The 20,002-nt window shown below is 46.7% G+C and overlaps 1 long non-coding RNA gene across 1 annotated transcript; it reads left to right on the plus strand.

The window, feature by feature from the left end:
* Positions 1-14,243: 14,243 nt before the first annotated feature.
* On the plus strand, positions 14,244-17,325 carry LOC137667549 (uncharacterized). Its single transcript, XR_011048810.1, has 3 exons — positions 14,244-14,481; positions 15,099-15,243; positions 17,267-17,325. It is a non-coding gene; the product is annotated as an uncharacterized lncRNA (long non-coding RNA).
* Positions 17,326-20,002: the final 2,677 nt, after the last annotated feature.

Below are 20,002 nucleotides of genomic sequence, written 5' to 3' on the forward strand. Positions count from 1 at the left end.
TTTAGTAATTGTGAGCGCCTGTCAAAAGAGATTTGTGGCAAAGGGAGGTCAGCTGGGAAGAGAGCTGCTGCTGGAGAAACGCTGCCTTCCCCCTCGGATGGGTGTGATGGTGTTCATCAGAATTACGACTTTTTACAGATGCCGTGTGTACGGATGGGCTCGGCTCTCCCGGGGCACGCGCTGCCTGCGCCGCAGTCTGAGACCAAAACCCCCAGACCCAAACCCCACAGCCCCGTCCGGAGAGAGGCGGCGTGTCAGCAGGTCCCGCAGAGCCAGCGGCTCTGGTGCCAGCTCTCACACCTTGGGTGAGATCAAACCTCCACCCTTGGGAGTGAGGTAGAGGAGCCTGCGGGCTGAAGGGGAGCGGGATTTACCACGGCGGCGTGGTCTGCACGGGTACCCGGCAGTGGGAGAAGGGGTAAGTGGGAGAGCCAAAGCATCTTTGCTGTGGTCCCCGTTAAGTTCACGGCTGACAGTGAACAGCAACACGTGCAGGAAGTCCAACACCGTTCCCAGCCCGTCCCCTCGCACAGAGGGCTCCGTCATCGTCAGCCTGTCAGTGCCTGCGTTTCTGTTCCTGCTGGTACTTTGCTCTAAAACGCCCCAAGGGGTACTTAGTCAGGCTGGTTTTGGTGTTTTCGTAGGGGAATGTCCCACCAAACGATGGCTGGAGAGCAGAGCACACGGTATCTAGCTGCTCTCTGTAGCTTGTTGTGGTGTAAGATCTCCTGGAACAACTCCTGGGTCTTCAGTTGGGTTTTCAGTGCCTTGCAGTGTTTTTCTCTCCTGTGTACGTTAACTTCAAGTGCTTTATAGTCCTAAGGCCCTTGTAGTTGTCTTTAAACAAACAAATCAGCTAATTTAGCAATGAAAGAGGTGACCATACTTTTAGGTCTTGTGAAAGCCCTGCGTGCACAGCAGCAGTGATTAGTTTAAACCAGGGAAGTGTTTATTTTTGAGCTGATTTGCTGACATCTATCTTCAATGGCAATGGTAGATATATAAATAAATAAAAAGTAAAATAAGGTTTTACTGAAATATTTGGGTTGTTATGCTCTGCAAATGCTTAAAGAAGTGGCATATTAATGTATCTTACTCGTTTTCCAGTAAGTCATTAGTCGCTTAAGTGAAGTTGCTTGTGCCAGTTTTCCCTTTCATTAAATATTCATGTTTACTAATGGAAATTGTCTTGACAAATTGGTCAAACTGAGCAACTTACGAATTTATGCCACAGACTGAAAAAAGTTGTTTTGGAACTCCCAGTGAGCTGAAGTAACACTTGAAATCATTAACACTTCATTGATTTTATAATTAAAAAATCCCTAGAATAAACAGAGCATCCTTTTAAATGTAGCGTGGCTGTTTATCTCGATGCTTGGTACAAATAGTCATATTTTTTTTCCCTGAAAATATCCATGAACTTCTAAAGATGCCTTTTATTGCCAAGCCTCGGGATTCCCTCCCTCCCCAGCAGCTTTAACTGTGGCAGTTACAGGCGTTACCTTCAAGGGGCACTTCACTTTATTTTTTTTAAAGTCACCCACCCAAGCGCCAGGGAAATGGAGTTAATTTTGGTGGCGGACAGGGTACCCTGGGGCTGACCCCCGTAATGTCAAAATTAAGCACAGTACTAAGCTTTCATTTCTGATACCTTGTAACTGGGTTCATCAGGATTTAGTCCTTTTGATCAAGTCAGAAGGTTTAAGATCCCCAAGACCCAACACAACCTTACTAACTGGATACTTGTCAGGGTCCTGTTTCTACATATCGTGCACAATCCCGTGTTTTGTCTTTCCTTCTGTCTTTCTACGGCTTTTGTGGATTTTTAAAGTACTTTGCTAGGCTTAGTTTAACCAGAACAATCTCTATTAAATAACATTTGTTCTGGGTAGAAATGTATCCCTGTTTGAAACCCAAGAAGATAATTTATTACAACAATTCTCTTTTCAGGGTCTGATAGCCACTAGAAACGTGTACATATTCTTCGGTGTTTTTTTTAATCCAAATATTTTCATCTTGGCTGACTCTTTCCTTTTGAAAGGAGGAAATCTTTCCTAGAACAAGACTGGATAATCCAAGGAGAGACTCCACGCCTTGGAGGAGTCTGTGGTAGGAAGCTGATGAGGTTGAAGCTGGGTTGTGTGACCGAGGTAGGAAGCTCTCATACTCTGACTCGCAGTAGGCTTTTATTTTGTATGAAGTGACATGAATTGTGCTGTCAGCTGATCAGTTTGCCGTGATTTCTGGACTAGGGCAGGCACCTTTGCTTCAGGAGAAATAGTTGAGATCTTTCACTCAGGTGAAAACCGTTTAACTTCTGCTGTTCTTGTTGTTACTGTATGTCCAGAAAAGGCTAATTGCTGCCTCGTTTGGATTTTATTTAAACTATTCCACCCTGCTCTATGGCAGGCAAAGCTTGAGAGACACACAGGGAACTGGCAAAAATGACTTGTCAGTATTACCAGAGCCCTGTATAATTTTGTACAGTGTATATTATGCTGGTATCAGCACACACGTACATATATACACAGTGTGATAATGCTGCATGACAGCAGTAGTTCCACCTGTGTTAATATGGAGATGTACAGGGGGGGTTACCCCACACATGACTCGCAGAGCCAGCCAGCAGCTGTGGCCTTTGCCCGTCCCCCCGGGGCTTTTGTTGGGTTTCCAGGGAAACTCAGTGGGCTTTTGGTCCTGCAAACCCCTGGGTAGCCGTTGCGTGCTGGGATGCTCGCCCGCTATCACAGTCACAGTGACCCCGTTGGTTTTAGCAGTTATTCCCACAGTCGGGACGCGCAGGAGCTTTAGCAGCAGCTGGTACACGGGATGCACAAAGATCCGGGGCCGTGGCATCCCCTGACCTGCCTTTGGTCCTGGCATCTCCCCCACCCGACTGCCCCACAGGGATCCGCAGCTGCACCGTAGGCAGCCTGGCCACCCCCTCCTGCTCGGCAGGGAGGATGTGCCTGGCGTAAATTAAGATTAAAGAGCTGTATATACTCTTGCACATCAAGCATCTCGCTTGATGCTGTCTCCCCATAAAGTTTTTGTTAACACGACACCCACGTGCTCTTGCTCTTGGAAAAACAATCAATATGAAACCCTGTCGTCTCCTCGTACGACAGATGACTAATGAGTTGTAATTGCTCCCCAACCCTACAGGAAGCTAACTTCATGAGGAGTTAAGGATTATCTAGCTGTGTGTCCCTGGGAGGTTATTATTCTGGGAAATTAATTTAATTAGTTTAGACCTATTAAATAGAGAGGGAGAGCTGAAGATTGGCAGGGCAGAGACACAGCAATATCCTTTTTAAAAAATTTTAAAGGGGTAATTTTGTGTTAACAAAATTGCTTCTTTCTCCTTTGGGGCTTTATTGTTCTGCAAATAAAATTCTATGTTGAAGTTTTCTCAGGCAAACAGCTTTATTCTCCTCCTGACCGAGGCCCGTGTACACAGATGCAGGGGGCTTGCACGCTGCCCTGCGGCTCCGGGCTGGGCTCCGTCCCCTCCCAGGGCCCGTGTCCCGCGGACCGTGGGCAGATGCAGAGGGGACACACGGCCCATCTCTGACATCCCCCAGACCCACCTGCCTCTGGCTGCCTTCAGCTCCTGAAACTTGCAGAGCAAGACAAATCTCTTGTATTTAGTCTCTCTTAATGGGTTTCCCCTCTGTTGTATTTGTCCAGTCTCCTTTACATTTTATTAATATAAAATCTAACTCTGCTTTTCGATGGCTGCACGGGAATGAAGTCATTTGTTGCGGTGTTAGATGAGGAGCTCAGTGTCTGGGTGAGTGTGGTTCCTCATCCAGGCAGGAGCCACGTTGTTCCCCAGCGCTTGGTCAGCGAGAGGCATCTTGGTGATAGAGAAATTTCAGAGATGTTTGTTAAAAGCAATGGGTGAGGGATGTGTCTGTCCAGGGTCGTGTAAGTCAGAGTAGTTTTAGATGCACAGAAGAATGTTTTGCCTTACTCCTGAAGGAGTGCGGTACTTCTGCTCATCCGTGAAGAGTGTTGGGAAAATAGTGAAAAATATTATTCGTAATTATTTTTAAAGCATATGTATCTGTGACATAGCGTATGTTCCCGAGGAAAAATGCTCAACAAAATGTTAAAAAGCGCTGCTGCTGGTGGATTTCCCATCAGCATTGATCGGTGAAAAATCTGCTCTCTGATGGAAGTGGTGGTGATGTGTTTCCACTTCCCATGGGGAGGGCACCTGCCCTGAGGAACAACCCACCCCTGAAAAACGGTGTATCCTCACCAGAGTATTTCTACTTCTGACACAGAATTTTTCATTTTGGCTGAAATTAAGGTGGGCATCGTCACACGAGGGGCCCAGGCTGAGCAGCAAAGCCGGGCTCCTGCCCTGCCCCGTGTCGAGTCCAGGTGCAGCGCTGGCCGCGGGCTCTGCCCCAGCACGCCCTGCCCACTGGAGGGGGCAGAGGAGGGGGCTGGAAGCGGGCTCCCTTCACAGCACCCCAGGGGAAAGGCTGGTGGGTGGAAGCAGCTGGGGTCGGGGCTTCGTGGGAGGCGATGCCCGTTTTCGTCCTCTTTCAGCTACAAGGAGCTGATGCGCAAATGCAAACCGCGGCTGGACGGGGTGCTCGGGTCCCGTGCTCCGAGTGCTGGTTCTGCCAAGAAAATAACAAGTTTTGGGGTTGTTTGTGTTCCCGGTAGGAGATTTCTGCAGCACGCTTGGGAGGGGTTTATCTCGGCGAGGAGGGAGATAGGCTCTGAAATGGATTTTCATGCTCAGAGCTCCCAAACCCAGGCGCTGTGCAGCTCTGTTTGTTGAGCGGAGCCTTATCATCCCCCAGTTATTGCTTGTGAAGTGGAGCACAAAATGAAACCCGCTGAGGGCTGGGCGCAGGACTGCTGCTGCTCTCCTGGCTTGGCCGTCCTGCTGTGCTGGAAGGACACACACGGCTAACGAAGCCTCCGAACCGGGTCCCTGCGTGTTGGACGCAGTTTCCAAGCTCAGCGTTGGGGAGCTGGGCATGCTGTGTGTCCGCTCTGTGGGAGGTGTTCAGGGGCAGCTTGCTTCTGGGGTCTTCAAACTTATCTTGTGTCTCAATGTTTTATTTATTTGCTTTGACTTATTTAAGACAAGATTAAAAAGCCAGCAGCCTGTAACTGTTTAAGTGTCGTAACAAAGCTCACCTGTGAAAACTGAAGCAGGGGGTGGGAAGGAGAGGGGAGGGTCGGTGTGTGAGTGAATTTAACTCGCTATTGAAAACACCTTATCCGATTGCTGTCAAAGAGCTCCAGCTGCTGTAGGCAGGTTTTCGAGTTTAAGCATAAAAGGAAGCTCCTAGTTGTTGTTACCAAAGCAGGCAGTGAGCTGTGGGGTGCTGCAGGAGGGCCCTGGTGCTTTCTCCCGCATCCCCTCCCGCCCCATGGTTTGGCTTCGCCTCTGTCCACACCGCTGCCCTTGGGCTGCCTCTGAGAGCCTGGACACACCAACAAGAGAGGTATGAACTGCTCCCCGCTCCTTCCACGTGTGTGCAGCAGCAGGATGGGCGAGGGGAGGGCATTCGTAGTGCCTGCACGGGGTGTGCGGGTAGAGAGCTCCACTGCACAATTATAAAGGTAATATACAAGTGGAAATAGGAGAACACACCTTCAAAGGGAGTGTTTGATCTGGAAGGATTTTGTTGTTTTTTTCCTCCCAGAGTGTTTATTTCCTTCAGTTTGTTTCTCAGATGTGTCGGGTAGATTTTTTTTTGCAGTTAGTTGAATCAAAACAATACAATTTTGCAAGCAGTGTGAGTTCCATCGCACGGGAAATCTGCCTGACCGTTTTCTCACCAGCCCTGTTCATCACAGCCTGCTCGTTACGCAGGAGTGGCTGTGCCCTTCCTCCAGCCCACCAAGGCCCTTCTCCATGGCCAGGAGGAAACACAGCCAGGTTAAATCACTCTAATACTGTGTACCACACTTTCAAAATTAGCAAATTATTATAATTTGCTAATTATAATAGCAAATAATTAAGATTACATGGAAATGCAAGATAATTTCTTGTACGTAAACCTCATGCAAAATTTCTGAATAGAAGGGCTCTTTTGCAGGATGAGGGATTCCTGATTTTGCCAATAATGGTTACATTTGTCTGATAAAGATAAAAAAAGTATTCTGTTTATAAAGTGACTTAAAGCATCCATGGAGTACATAGAAATTGGCTCGAAAGTAGGTCAGCGTGGCTTTTCACATAGCGTAATTGTGACGCGTTTGTATGTGAATTCAATTACAGAACTGTAAAAGCTCGTAGGGAAAGCGATGTGGTACACGAGTTCTTTGGCGTGATCTCTCTTGCTTTAATCTCTCCAAGCTGGCGAGTCTGGGGAGAGCTTAATTAAAGTCAGTGAAAGTAATTCTGGAAAACGCAAGCCCGTGGAGCGCCTGGATCTGCCACTGGTGTTCTGGCCTGCTAGCCTGCCTGCTTCTCGCCTTGTGGGTTCCTCTGCTTCCCTCGCCTGATCCTCAGAGAGGACAACAGAATCAAACAATTAATTAACTCTTGGATACGCCTCTGTGTGCAGACTAAGCTGTGGCTGGGCTCTCCGGGCGGCCGTGCCGTGGAGCGCAGGCGAGGGGCTGGCTGGCGAGGGGCTCTGGGGGGCTGCGTGACCCCCGTTGTGGGGGGACCTGGCTGGGGTGGCTGGTGTGCTGGGGGTGGGCACTGCGTCGGCTCCCCGAGGGTGCTGCCGACAGCCCGTGACCATGGAGGTGTTGGTGAAGGCTCTGCCCACCACGACGCTGCCCTGTAACGCCCGCTGTGCAGCCGGCTGCAGCCAAGCTCATTCCTCGTTAAAGCCCTTTTCCAGCACCGAGTCGATTATTATTCACTAATTGATTTTTGCGGTTATGGGCAGCAAGAGTGAAGGAGGAACACGCGCAGCCCCGCGCTCTGGCTCTGGCTGCTCAACGCCCCAGTGCTGGCTTTGGATGTGGTGCTGAGCCCGTGTGCTGGGCAGCCCGAGGGCAGCAGGGGAGGGTACACAGAATCACAGAATGTCAGGGATTGGAAGGGACCTCGAAAGATCTAGTCCAATCCCCCTGCCGGGGCAGGATTGCCTAGACCATATCACACAGGAACGCGTCCAGGCGGGTTTTGAATGTCTCCAGAGAAGGAGACTCCACAACCTCTCTGGGCAGCCTGTTCCCTCCCGGGGGAGCCAGCAGTCCTTGAGCAGACGGGTGCTGTGGGATGGGGTCTGAACTGGGGGGAGAGGCTGTTTAATGGGGGAGAAAGGGAGGGGAGCGCTGACACGGAGGGCAGGGAGCTGGGAGCAGCGGCGTGGTGGCACGTGGGAGCTCTTGTTCAGAAGGTTTTTCTTTCTCTCAGAATGGAAAAGATTAGAGGTGTGTGGTGATGAAAGACTGAGAAGTGAGTGAGGCTTCTCCAGCAGCAGCGTTGTCCACACAAAGTGCCTTACGCACAGAAGCAGCAGCATCGCTCCCCTCCGCCTGCCCCTTCTCCCCTTCCCTCTGCCAGCACCAGCCAGGAAATTATCCTGCTCTGTTCCGTTATTGAGTGTTTGGATAAGATGGAGTCAAATTATTTGCATGCTCAAAGGGAGAAGATAAAACTAGGCTGCAGCATATTTTACAGCTTTTATAAAATTTTGACGTATGCTGTTGGAGTAGATGGAAAAGCCACCGCCAGAGCTTGGGGGCAGAGCTCTTCTATGAGAACTCGCTGCTCAATTAACGCAGGCAAATAGTTAGTAGGAAGCAAGAATGTGCAGTTAAAGTTGGAAAAATAAATGTTTTGGTTTTATATTTGGGCTGCCAAGTAAGAGAGGCATCTGATTAAAAAAATCCTGATTTTGATGCGGGACTAAGGTTGTACATTTAGCATTTATAACTCAAATTTGGACAATTTCTCATTAGAAGCTGTGAGGACAGAGTATCAGGAAAATGGGAAGAGGAGGAAAGGGAAGCAAACCAAACATAGTTCAAACAGTGTGGGCCTTTGAGCGTGCATGTGGATTTTTAAGCTTGTTTTAAATGTGTTTTTCGAAGTACAAGATTTTTCTGTGGGACTGACACCTTAGTTTTGTTGTCAGATGTAATTATTTTATCTGTCCATCTGCTCCGGAGGTTTCTTTGTGCATCGGGTTAGGACGGCTGTTCCTGTGCAGGAAAGCTTTTGTGCTTTCAGCGGTTACTTTCTCTAAGTGGAGAAACCCAGGCGTTGATAAAACAAATACTCCAGTTTCCTTTGTGTTAGGCCCCCTAAGTAAATGCCAGGCAAGGATGAAGATGCCTCCTCGCTGCCTCTGTACCTGGCATGACGCACTGCTGTTGCTGCCCATGTCCGTGTCTGTGGGGCTCATCCTGCTGCCACCTGCAGTTAGTGGCAGACTCCAGCCGAGCACCAGCTCAGGTTCTTCGCCCTGGGTGACAGTGACTTATTTTCTCAACAATTAAATGGCATAAAGGTCAGCGATGTCCCGCAAGGTCAGTCCTGCACCTCACTGCTGTCCGCCTGTGCTCAGGTTTGGTCCAAAGGTGATGTACCAAATGTTTATCCACAGCTCTGTGTTAAAAGCTTCTGAATGAGTCTGGTTTCTTTTATGGATTCAGCATTCATCTGTCAGTATTATTTCTGTATCTGTGTGATGTGACGTGGCTTTGAGTCTAGCATGTCTCCGTTCATTAAAAACCTACAATTACCTCAAGATAACCATCTTTTTTTTTCCCCCTCATTTTATTCATCACTTTGACATTTGTGGTCGATGTGCTTCAGGCTTCACTTAGTTTTTGGGGAAGCAAATTTGTGTGCCTCTGTATGATGATTGCATCATATTAGTATTCACCATACACGCACTGGATTCAGCTGGATGGTTGAGGTAATGCCACAGAAGAGCTGTTTGACACGTTGCCAGCTCTGTAAGCATTGCATTCTTCAGAGCTGATCTCCTGTCATTAAAAGCTTCACCTCAGGTACGCTTCGGTCGAGGTTGTGGTCTGTAATATTTGTTTGTGTTTTGACAGGCAAGTGCCAGCCAGATTCTTGGGTCTCGGGGAGCTCACAGAGTCCCAGGTTCTCTGGACCTATAGACTTCTGCTCCCTGAATGGGTCCCTACTCACTGTCTCGTAGTGCCTCTTTCTCCAGCACATCACAGAGCATATTTTTTGCACCTAATAAGTTATCTCAATTCAATATTCAGTGTATGTGAATATCATCATACTTAACCCACTGTAGGCACCATGAAGAATAAAATAATATTATTTTGCAGTTTTACTGCAAATTATTTGGAACATCATACTTAGACATGAACAGGCATTAATATAACAAATGGGAGTATATTGCTGTTAGACATGCACTTATGCACATTCAGTCGCTTGGTTGTACATACAGATTGTATGATTGTGTGTGCATACAAATCTGTGACAGCTACGACATGCTTGTTTCAGGAAAGAAGAACTGTGGAAATTAAATGCTTGAGAAAGTATGCAAATGCCTGAAAAACAGTAAGAGCTCCAAGTGCTTTGCAGTCTGGAAACAGTAGAGGAGCCCGTGCGTGCTTTCTCTTACACAGACACATCCACGAGCTGCCTAATCAGCTCTGCAAGAATTTTTACAATAAATCTCTCTTGTGTTTTCGGTTCTAAACTAACAATCCAGCCATTCTGCATTATCTAAATTCTCCATTGCTTCAGCAGGAGTGTGACTGCTACCGTGCGAGGTTAGTGGGAGTTGCTGAGGATCTGCCACGTTGCATTATGCATCTTTTTTTGTTGTTCTAATGAATAAATTCCAGCGAAGGCTATTATTAATTAAGCTACAATATGGCATAGTCACTAGCAGCGAGGAGATGCTAACTTGATCTGAAGGACCCATCTGTAGAACTTTCTCTTTCAAAACCACAGCCCAGTCGTCACGATACGCTGGAGGGAATCATTGGCAGCATTTCAGTGCGTTACTAAGCCAAAAAGGTGCCTTTGGAAGACAGGAATAAATGGGAAGCGTGGGGATTCAGTGTGGTACGCCTGCCACAGGTAGGTAGTGTGGGGACAAGAAGCAGCTCAATATATATTAGAGTCTGGGGTTTGAATGGATAAAAAAAATCCAAGCATATGTTAAACCATTCTCCACATGAATAACCGCTTCTAATTTGCTCGACACATCTCTAATAATCCTGGCAGCTTCTCTCTTCGTAATTAACATCTTCATTTTGTTGCTTTCTAAAGGTGTTATGTGCATTCTGGGTCGGAGGAGCTCAGCCGCGGCGGGTCAGCGGTCGGAGGGGGATGCTCCGGGACCGGGGGGCGAGCGGGGCCGGTGGGCGAGCTGGGCTGCTCCGGGACACTCGTGTCGGGTCAGTGCCGGCTCCGGTGCAGGGCGTGTGCTGTCACGGGAGGCAGCTTGCCCGAAGTGCTCGATTAGCCTCTGCGCCCCCAGCCCCGTGCTGCGGAGAAACCGGCTGCAGGAGTTATCCCCAGAATACAAGAGTTATTCGCCTCCCACGGCTGCTTCTATCTCCGTGACCCAGTTACTGACTCAAAGTACATGCAGGAAGCCACGGGAGTGAAAAACAGGTATCTTGTTTGAGTAAGAAAAGTTGATCACTATTTTAAGCCCCTTATCACGTAGAAGCATTTCAAGCTCAGACACCCTACTCATCTGTAACAGTGAGATAACTATAAAGGCTTCTCACTCCCTGTCCCGCAGTTTGACAGTACTGGAGTTTCGGGCAATTAAAATCGCTTCACAGGTCTCTAGTGTCCCTGTTGTAGTCGCTGTATTCTCAGACCAACATGATTCAGACCTACAACAGCAAACTATCTTGTTTGGAGGAGGGTTTATAGGTTGTGTTACCTAATTGGTGCAAGGTGAATATTTCAGATGGGCTAATTTAAGTAAACAACACCTGAGCTACTGTATTGCTGTGGGACAGAGGCAAGGAAAAGCGCCTGTGCCAGTAACTGGTGCAGATAAAATGCTTGTTCTTTTTTTCTGTGCTTTAGAAGAAAGCTGCAGCCTTTCCCCCGAGCTCACTGAAAGGTGAGTACAGAGTTCTTCCTCCTCTGGGACTTCACGTAGGTAAAATGTGAGCAATGCTTCAATTCTTGACTAAAAGAAGATGTATTTTATATTTAAGTACTCGCAGATAGCGCTGCCTTTACTGAGTTACATACGCGCTCAGGTTTGATTAAAGCTTCAGGCCCACATGTAAGTCTGAGCTCCGTGGTCACTGTGCAGGACAAACTGATGCCACCAGCTCTGGGGACCTCTGAGAGCAGCTCTGACGCTGTGCAGCTCAGCCCTGTCTCCACTGTCACGTTAGTGTTGTCTCTGAGTGACGTAGCAGAGCTAGAAGGGAGGAAAGTGCACTTTGTGAAGTCAGATTTGGTTTTTTTCCCCCTGAGTACTTAATAAAAGCTCCTTGGGCGATGGTTGTGCTGCCACGGGACAAGCGGGGTGCGTGGTCACTTGGCTCAAAGCTGGTCTCCTCTGAAAGGCAGGTGAGAGTGCGCAGCCCCGCAGGCTTGGGCTGGGCTCAGCATCCTCCTGGGTGCAGCCCCTCCATGCACCCATTTGCCAGGCACCCTGCAGCAGAGCCATGAATCCCGAGCGAGCGCTCGCTCCTCTCGAGAGGTGATGCCACTGCAAGGATGATGGATCCGGCGGCAGCCTGGTGACCCAGAGATACCATCTCAAAAAGACAGACTGCAGCCTGTGACTGATAATGCAGGAAACCCAAATGACAGGCACGATGCGATTTGAAAAAGATAACCTGTGCAAAGAAAACGGGGGGAGAAAGCCCCTTGGTCCCCCAGCGCTGCGCTTCTCCCGTTGCCTTCATTTTTTCCCAGAGAAGCGAAGTGATTTTCAGTTGTTCTGGCTTTCCCCAGGGTGCTACTGGGGATATTTATGACTGAATAAACATATTCTCCCCTGCAACCTCTATTTGTGTCTTGCTCTATCCAGCAGCTGCACATCTGTTTCTGCTGGAGCAATCGCTTGAGCATGAAGCAGAAAGCAGCGGGGTGACTCCGCCGTGTCCAGCTGGAGTGAGAGGTGGGAAGAGCCGGACCCTGGAGATGCAAGAAGGTGGACTATGTTTTCTGGCATAGAGTCACTGCTAGGGATGGCTTGGGAACTCGAATACGAGTTACAAAATATACCAAGGTATGAAATGTTTTTGTGTGTTTTACAAAACTGAGGATTAAGACGCAGCTGTTGGATGATGGCTTTGGGCAGACGCCCCATCTGCTCTGGTGGGTTTCACAGGCCAAGGCGTGCCTGGTGTGGTGCATATCCAGACACCAAGGGTTAAAGGGGACCAGGGTGTGCTTGTCCTTCCCCTGCAGGAACAGGCAGGCTCTGTTCATCTCACACATTCAGCAAGCGATCGCAGGGAAGCTCGAGGTGCATTTGGCATTTCTTTTTTTGGCTTTGAAAGCCGTGTAGATTCAAAGCAGTGAAAGCAACGGGCCCAGCTGCGTAATACTAATTTTGTGTTTCAATTTCATTTAGATAAATTACTCCTGTGAGTTCCTAATAGAAACAGATGTTGGCTTGTGTCAAAATTAGCGAACGATGCTGATAACAGGAGCAGCTATTTTTAGTTTTACGTTAACCCAGCGCAGCCTTACATCAAGTTGTATTAAACTTGGAAGATACAAGTAGGATCCACGTTGTTTGTCAAGCCTCAAGCAGCACTTTATTCAAATTTATTCCCGTGCGATTGGAAGCCTTGAAGGTACAGCCGGGCTTTCACGAGGGGAGTTTTCCTCAGGTGGTGGGTGTTGGGTACGTGCGTGGGCAGCACGGCTTTCCTGCCAGAGTCCTGAGCTGTGCCAGGCTGCAGCAGCTCTGGGGGAGCTTCATTTCATCATCTCAACGGGTACCATTTACAGTTATATTATATGGAGTTTCATTGTCTCCCAAAGCAACTGAAGTAAGCAGAAACACAATGTAAACACGGAGAAATCCAGCCCTGTTTTTTTTTTCCCCTTAGTTTAGAGTGTAGAGAATAAGCTCTATAATGATTCTTGAGTTTTGCAAGTTTTTTTGTTTTCACTGACTCCCTTTTCCAAATTTTAGACTTTATCAACTAATAGTTGCTTTGAAATTAAGTGCCCTGCTAAAAACAATTAGCACGCACAATTAAATCTCTATTTATACCAATTTTTCTCTTCATGGGAAAAGTTTTATTTCAGCTCTTCATTATTTTAAAGCAATTTGCAGAAAAAAGTGCTGTTAGGAAAATTAGGCTGATGGCATTTAGGGTGAGCTGAACGCCCTGTTAAGCAGATCAGAAATTAGTGCAAATTTCTTTCATTTGACTTCATTTGCTGCAGATCAAGTTTGATACTAATGATAAAAAATAAGTCAAGCTTTTAAAAATATTGAGGTCTTTCTGTGCAATGAAACTGAATAAAAGTGGCAAGAGAAAAAATTAGTGTTTTTTTTTTTCTATTCTAAATTGGAATAATTTTAATAAATCTGTTCTCCCTTGAAGCCAAGGTGCAGCCTTGCCTCAGAGCACACCCCACGTCCATGGAGAGCCTTTTGTGTTTGGGGGACAGGGCAAGGTGACCTTTGGGGTCCTGGCAGAGGCACCTCGGTGGAGCTGGGCATTTCCCCCTCTGCCCGGTGCCATGAAGATCAGCTTTTAGCCCACAACACGCAGAACTGCTGCTCTGCTGCTTCCAGAAAGGGGAAAAACGAGTGGATGAGCTTAGTCTGGCAGGAAAACTGATAATTCTGGGGGGGGCACGGCTGCTCCTGGCCCTTCTCAGGTGCGTGGCTGATGCGTATCACAGAGCGCACAGTGCCTGGATGGCGTCCTGCAATGTGATAAATACATACAGGGTAGGAGAGAAAGGAGATGCAATTAAGTGTCCCCATTCTACAGTTACTTAAATACCTGCCTAATAGCAGTTGGAGTATCCAAATTAGTAAATTAGATGTAATTAGTGCATTTGGCTGAAGTATGGGAATGTAGCTCGTGGATGTTATAACACCAAGAACTATGGAGAGGCTGCTGCTGAGTAGCAAGATAGTAATCACTGGGTAATGCAGGAGGAGAGGAAAATAAAATCAGACAAATACGAGACCCCAAGAACATTCCTGAAATGTTGCTGTTTGGAGGAGCACTTAAAGTGGTTTTTCGTTGCAGCAACATCCTCCATCAGGATGTTTTTGCAGCAGAAACCAGTGTAGTGTTTACAATGTAAATGATCATTTTATATTTCTTCAGAAGCCTTTTCAGTTCTGCTGTGTTAAGCCGTGAGTGAAGCCCTGAGGAGAGGTCTGTGTTGCTTACTGCTCCAGCTCCTGCACTCTTCCTCTGGAGTCAGCAAAGCGCTGGCAGGTCTACACCAGAGCGCCTGGCAGCAGGACCAGGGCTCTCTTCTGTGCTTCTCTGATGAGGTCCTACATGTCTTGGACGCTGTGGGAAAGTACTGGAAGGTTCTGAGGAGCTGCTGGAAAGCCTGGTGGTTTCAGCAGGAGTGTGAGTACTCGGGAGGTACATGGATTAATAGCACTGAAACCCCAGCTCACTCCTATGAGCTTGACCTGAGAGAAGGGGGTCCCGTGCAGGAGGCGAGGTAGGAGACAAGATTCAGAAAGGACTCAAAGTGAAGCAGAAGACAAGTTTCACGCTCAGCATCTCCTAATCAAAGACAGCCAAATGCTGAAAGGTTGCTGCACCTTATCTTCCTTCCCATCCTTTCATTGGATGCGATCGAACAGGAATGCCTCCATCTCCTCCCTCAATGTATAACAAAGATGTACTTTGGTTTGAGAAAGGGATGCCATTTTAACTAGAATAGCAGAAAGCATGTCAGTAGTTTAACAGTTGTAAGATTAGAAGGAAAGACAGCCCCTAAAAGATGAGAAAATAGCTGGTATTAAAGTGATAGAATAATCTCACCCGGTGATGGTGTTCTGTGCAGCTTAGAGCAGCTCTCTTCAGCCCGTATCTGTCAAATCCTATCAGGAATGTAAGGTGACATTATGAAGTCTCCAGATATATTTTCATGTAATTTAGCTGATCTGTGTCATTTGATGAATTGCATGTTTGTAAAATGGATGTTCTTCACTGTGTCTATTCTTCTGCTTTGCCAGTGTCAAAGTTCTGTGCGAGAGACAACAACTGCAATTCATAAGAGCTGTCGCTTCACAAGATCTTACACCGTCTGATTAAAAACCCTTATTCGTTTTCCAGCAAGCTTGGTGTAAAAGATTAATGAGATACATGAAGATACATAAGGTGAGTCTTCTGTAATTCTGCTTAATAACAGCTCTGTTATTGTTTTAAATATGGGGTAAGAGGGAAAATTAAATCCTAGAGAGAGGTGAAGGTACAGACTCCTCTTGCTCATGGTGGTTCAACCCAGGAAAGATCTGTTAGTACCTGGTGTGACTGGTAGGCGGCTCAATCCCAGACCACGTGGGTCGAGCGTGTCGCAGGCAGGTGGACCCAGCCCGTGCACTTCATCTCGACCCTTAATTACCCCTCCTTAATCATCCCTCTCCTCCTGAGGCAGAGGACAGGCGGGTGTTTTGAGCTCCTGGGTCCGAGGAATATTCACCAGTGGTGAGATGAACCTGCTGCTGTTGAGCGCTGGGGTAAAGTCTGGACGTGGGTTTGCAGGAGTGGCTCTGTGCTTGTGCTTGTGACGATGGGGTGTGCACACATCAGCAGATGCACGCAATAATTAATCCTGTGAAGGTTTAGAAATCCATAAAAATTGTCTGCTGCCCTCGGAGCCCCTGGCCTGCAGCTGGACGTTGAGTGAGATGCTTTTAAAATGCCCTTAAGTGTACTGGTGTCTTTTAACTGTATTGAATTATTTAGGTGGAGCCTTTTGGTCCTTCAGATTCTGCTGTGAGAGGTATTACTCCTCTAGTTTGAACAACTGGTGGTAGATTCACCTTACAAGTGTCCTGTTGTAGTTTACGGCTATAGATAAAACTATTCTGGCAAACATGAGATAAAAAGAAAAGCATCTTAATGAAAACTAATATACTGTAACTGGTGACAATGAGCCATTCATGAGTGTAATCATGGCACACAGATCAACGTACATCCCTGGGAAGTGTGGTTCAGCATAGTTTTGATCTGAGCATTAACTCGCGCACGTTCTTCACACTCTTCTGAAGCGCATCGGTGTCCTCACAGCAGCTCCTTGTCACTGCCTTCAGGGTGGGACCACCTTCACACCCAGCTCGGCTCTGTGCCCTTCTTGGCAGTGTCATTAGTGTTCGTTTTTGCTTGTGCCGTGAAGTCAGCAGTGCCTCTGCTGCCGTTGGTGCATTTACGTTAATATGAGTAGAAATGTGAGTAAGTACTAGACTACATCTGGCCAGAGTAACTCACTGACTGTGAGTCTTCAGGGCCTTGCTTGAGAGAGCCTCTCCTGCCTCATTTCCTGGTTGGGAAAACAAACAATAAATGAATAAACCTTTTTCCTGCCTTGGGTCTTGTAAGATAAACTGGCTTTGAGAGGCACATTTGTCAGTTCTATTTTAGTTTCAGACGCAAAGTTTAATGACATCATGACCTAGCATCATGTCCGACTTGTTTATGAAAATATCCCCATAAAAATAAAGCTTAAAAGCAAACTCCTAAATATTTTTTTTTTCTTTAACAAAACCACACCACACAATACTTGTATGAGGGACTGTTTGATCACAGCTAACAGTGAGCTGCTCTATCAATCACGTATATTAGGTAATAATACTGTGCTGCTGTTGGCTCTATGCTGGCTAATTTTCAGCACGCTGGTGGTTGGTGTAGGATTTTAATAGCCTCGCTTGAGCTGTGCTGCATAGTTAAGACCACATCTGCTGAAGGATAAATCATCTGTTGAATAGTCCAGATGAATAGATTTGGTCCTGGATTGTAATTTCAGTCAAGTTTTCAAATTTGTCTTTGTTATTCCAAAAAGGGAGGAGAATAGAATGAAGAACTCAGAAATGTGACATTGCATAATTAAATATATTTATGGCTGTATCCATCTATCTCTCTATCAAAACCTGCAGCCTGTCCTTCCTCTAGAACAGCATAAGGCTTGTCAGTGCTGTTGACGCCAACGTTTTATAAACTTTGGCTCGTCCCTTGCAGTTGTGAGCTGGTAGGTGTTAGGAAAGGCGCAACCAATTTGGTACCTTGATTTTACTGCCAAAGAACTGACGCAGAGGAAGGTTGTCAGCTCAGTTTTGGGGAAAATAACCTGAATATATTTAGTAGAAGTGAATTAAAATTCATCATCTTGACCTGACTCTTGCAGGGAAGCGTTTGCCGTCCCTACAGACAAGCTCTCCCATCAGCTGTTTGTCCTCTGAGATGCCAGGAGGGGGAGAGGTGCCTCCTGCTGTTCCCTAGAGCTGAAGTATCAAGGACATAAATCCATATAATGGAGGAGCATCGCATGGGAAACAGAGACTTCAAAAGAGATTTTAGTGGTAGGTTAAATTCTAGTTCTAAGACTGGTAGTTGAATGGAAGTGCAAAATAATTCTGGATTACAGGTATGAAGCTGCAGAGCAATTGCAGTTGTCTCTCAATGTGCATCTCTTGTCAGGCTCTGCTGGGGGCTGTGCTCATGGTGCCAGTTCTGGGGACATGGAGATGATTCACAGAGCAGCTAAAATGATTAAAGCTAGGAGAGGATTTATGAGGAAAGATTAAACAATTAAGTATGTATAGCCTGGCTGAACAATGACTTAAGGGGAAGTATAACTCTTTGTGAGTGTTTCAAGGCTCCAAGTATCAAGGATCTGAAGAACCGTTCAGCATGTCACAGGCAGAATTGCTGAGAGAAATGGGACAATACTAAGAAAAAGTACATTTCATATGGTGGTGATACCACTTGATCAGGCTTAGGTATAAGGGAAAACCAAAATCTAACTGCATGGAGATGACGGGAATGTCTTAGATCTGTGGAGAGCTCGTCAGGTTTTTTCCCCAGAGTCCTTCCATGGAGTCCCTGCACCTCTTGCAGAAAGGCAGCCAGCTCTCCACGCAGCAACCCTTCCCACCCGCCGGCAAGGAAAGGTGGTGTTGGATCCACTTGCACGTGGAGACAAGGCTGTATTTTCTGCCTCTCATAGTCCTGGTGTCTCATCGAGAGGATGACGGGTTGTGGGGTACTGTGCTCCTCACCGGTTTTGAGACATGGTTAAGAATCAATTTCTAGGGTGGGAAGTTGGAACTTTCACTGTATGTGGAAGTGGTAGGTGCTGGGTGGGAGATGGGCAGGATGGAAGAACTGGTCTGTCCTTGGATCCGAATTAGACCATGGCCGGATTCCAGGCTGGGGACTAGACGAGCTGGATCGATTTGCCAGATTAACCAGGGTAGAAATAAAAGGTATTAATGCTAGGAATTAACTCCAGGCTGTACGGCAGTGTGGAAGGCTCTGGGGAACATCCAGAGAAGTACCTGCAGGATGAAGTGTGTGTCATTATCACTGTCTTCATATTTATGTATTTCATATTGTAATCACAGGAGTTTTATTGCCTGTACTAAGGAATGTGTAGTCCTACACATGGTCTGCAAGTTGGAGAGACTTTTAGAATACTTGACTGAAAAAATATTTCGTCATGAGCAAAGATAGAAAATCTCATTGTTTTGCTAATTGAGCCCTGTATCCAAGTACATCGTTACATCAGTTATGGGATAAATAGGAGAAATTTCTTGGATTTATTTCTTGGACTTGTGAAATAGTGATCCATACAGCATTGCATTTCCCCCGCACTGTGTGGCTTGGGTTTTCTTTTGTCTTCTTTTGCTCTTCTTCGTAGATGATCTGAAGGAGAAAAATAGTTTTTTGATATGAGCTTAACCCTCGTATTAGGAATAATTTGTATTTCAAAATCCAAATGTTATACTGGCTGAGCACCAAACTTATTTTTCAATCACCTTAGTTCACTTTCTCAAAGTGCTTCTTTTTCTAGGTAATTTGTTTTTATACCTCCTCCAGAGCTCTGAAAATGCAAGGAGGCTTTTTTATTGTTAGCCTTGAGCAATGACCCTGAGTTAAACAGCATCAGCTGAATGTCTGCGAGTTGGCTGAAAACAAGAAGTTTCTGAAGACTCTTAGGGTGAGTCTCGGGGGGATGGAGCCTGGCTGGGTGGGTGTCCTGGCTGCTCCAGCCCTTCCTCAGCCCTGGCACAGCAGTTTTTGTTTGGTCTGTCACACCTGTGTAGGGTGCTGACATGGTCCTATCCTGCATCTCCAGCACAAAGCACGAGGGGGGACCTGGGCTCTGTCCTTTTATTTTCCTAAAGGTTGAAGCTGAGATGAGAGCCAGCTTTGCCAGTCACTGTGTTCAGATGAAGTGCAGAATCACAGAGCGCTTTGAGTGGGAAGGGGCCTTCAAAGATCACCTAGCCCAGCACCCCTGCCGTGGGCAGGCACGTCTTCCACTGGCCAGGTTTGCTCAGAGTCCTCTGTACTGAGGTAGAGAATATTTTGTTGCTCTCTATGGGAATTAGGTTCATACATTAAACAAGAAAAGCAGGTAGTAGCCTCTAGGAGCTTCTCTAATACATCCGAAATGAAACCTAAAAAGAATATATGAAAAGCAGAGAAAATATCCTTATTGACTCGCCAGGTTGAAATATGGTTATGTGTTGAGAACACATAATGGGATACAGGCATTTCAACTAAAGAAAAAATCAAATTATTTCCCAGAGATAGGCATCATGGATGAAATTGCCTTCATACTTCACACTAATTAAAGTCTATGAAATATGTTGTGACTGTCAGTTGGCATTTACTTTTCAACCATCTGATAGCGGCTGCTGAATTAACTGAATGGATGATCTTTTGATTCCTTTGCACGTCCGTGTCACGTGTTACACTGACAGATATCCCCTGAGCTCTGAAAGGCTGTAGTGGATTTAGCCTGCTATTTTTCTGAAGCCAGTGGGATTTTTTCCATTGAATTCCAAGGCTGTTGAATTAAACCTGCTCTGAGAGCCTCCCTCAGCACACCACCAGCAGTTCACGATTTTCTCTC

This window comes from Nyctibius grandis, chromosome 10, assembly GCF_013368605.1.
Source record: "Nyctibius grandis isolate bNycGra1 chromosome 10, bNycGra1.pri, whole genome shotgun sequence".
Taxonomy (NCBI): Eukaryota; Metazoa; Chordata; class Aves; order Nyctibiiformes; family Nyctibiidae; genus Nyctibius; species Nyctibius grandis.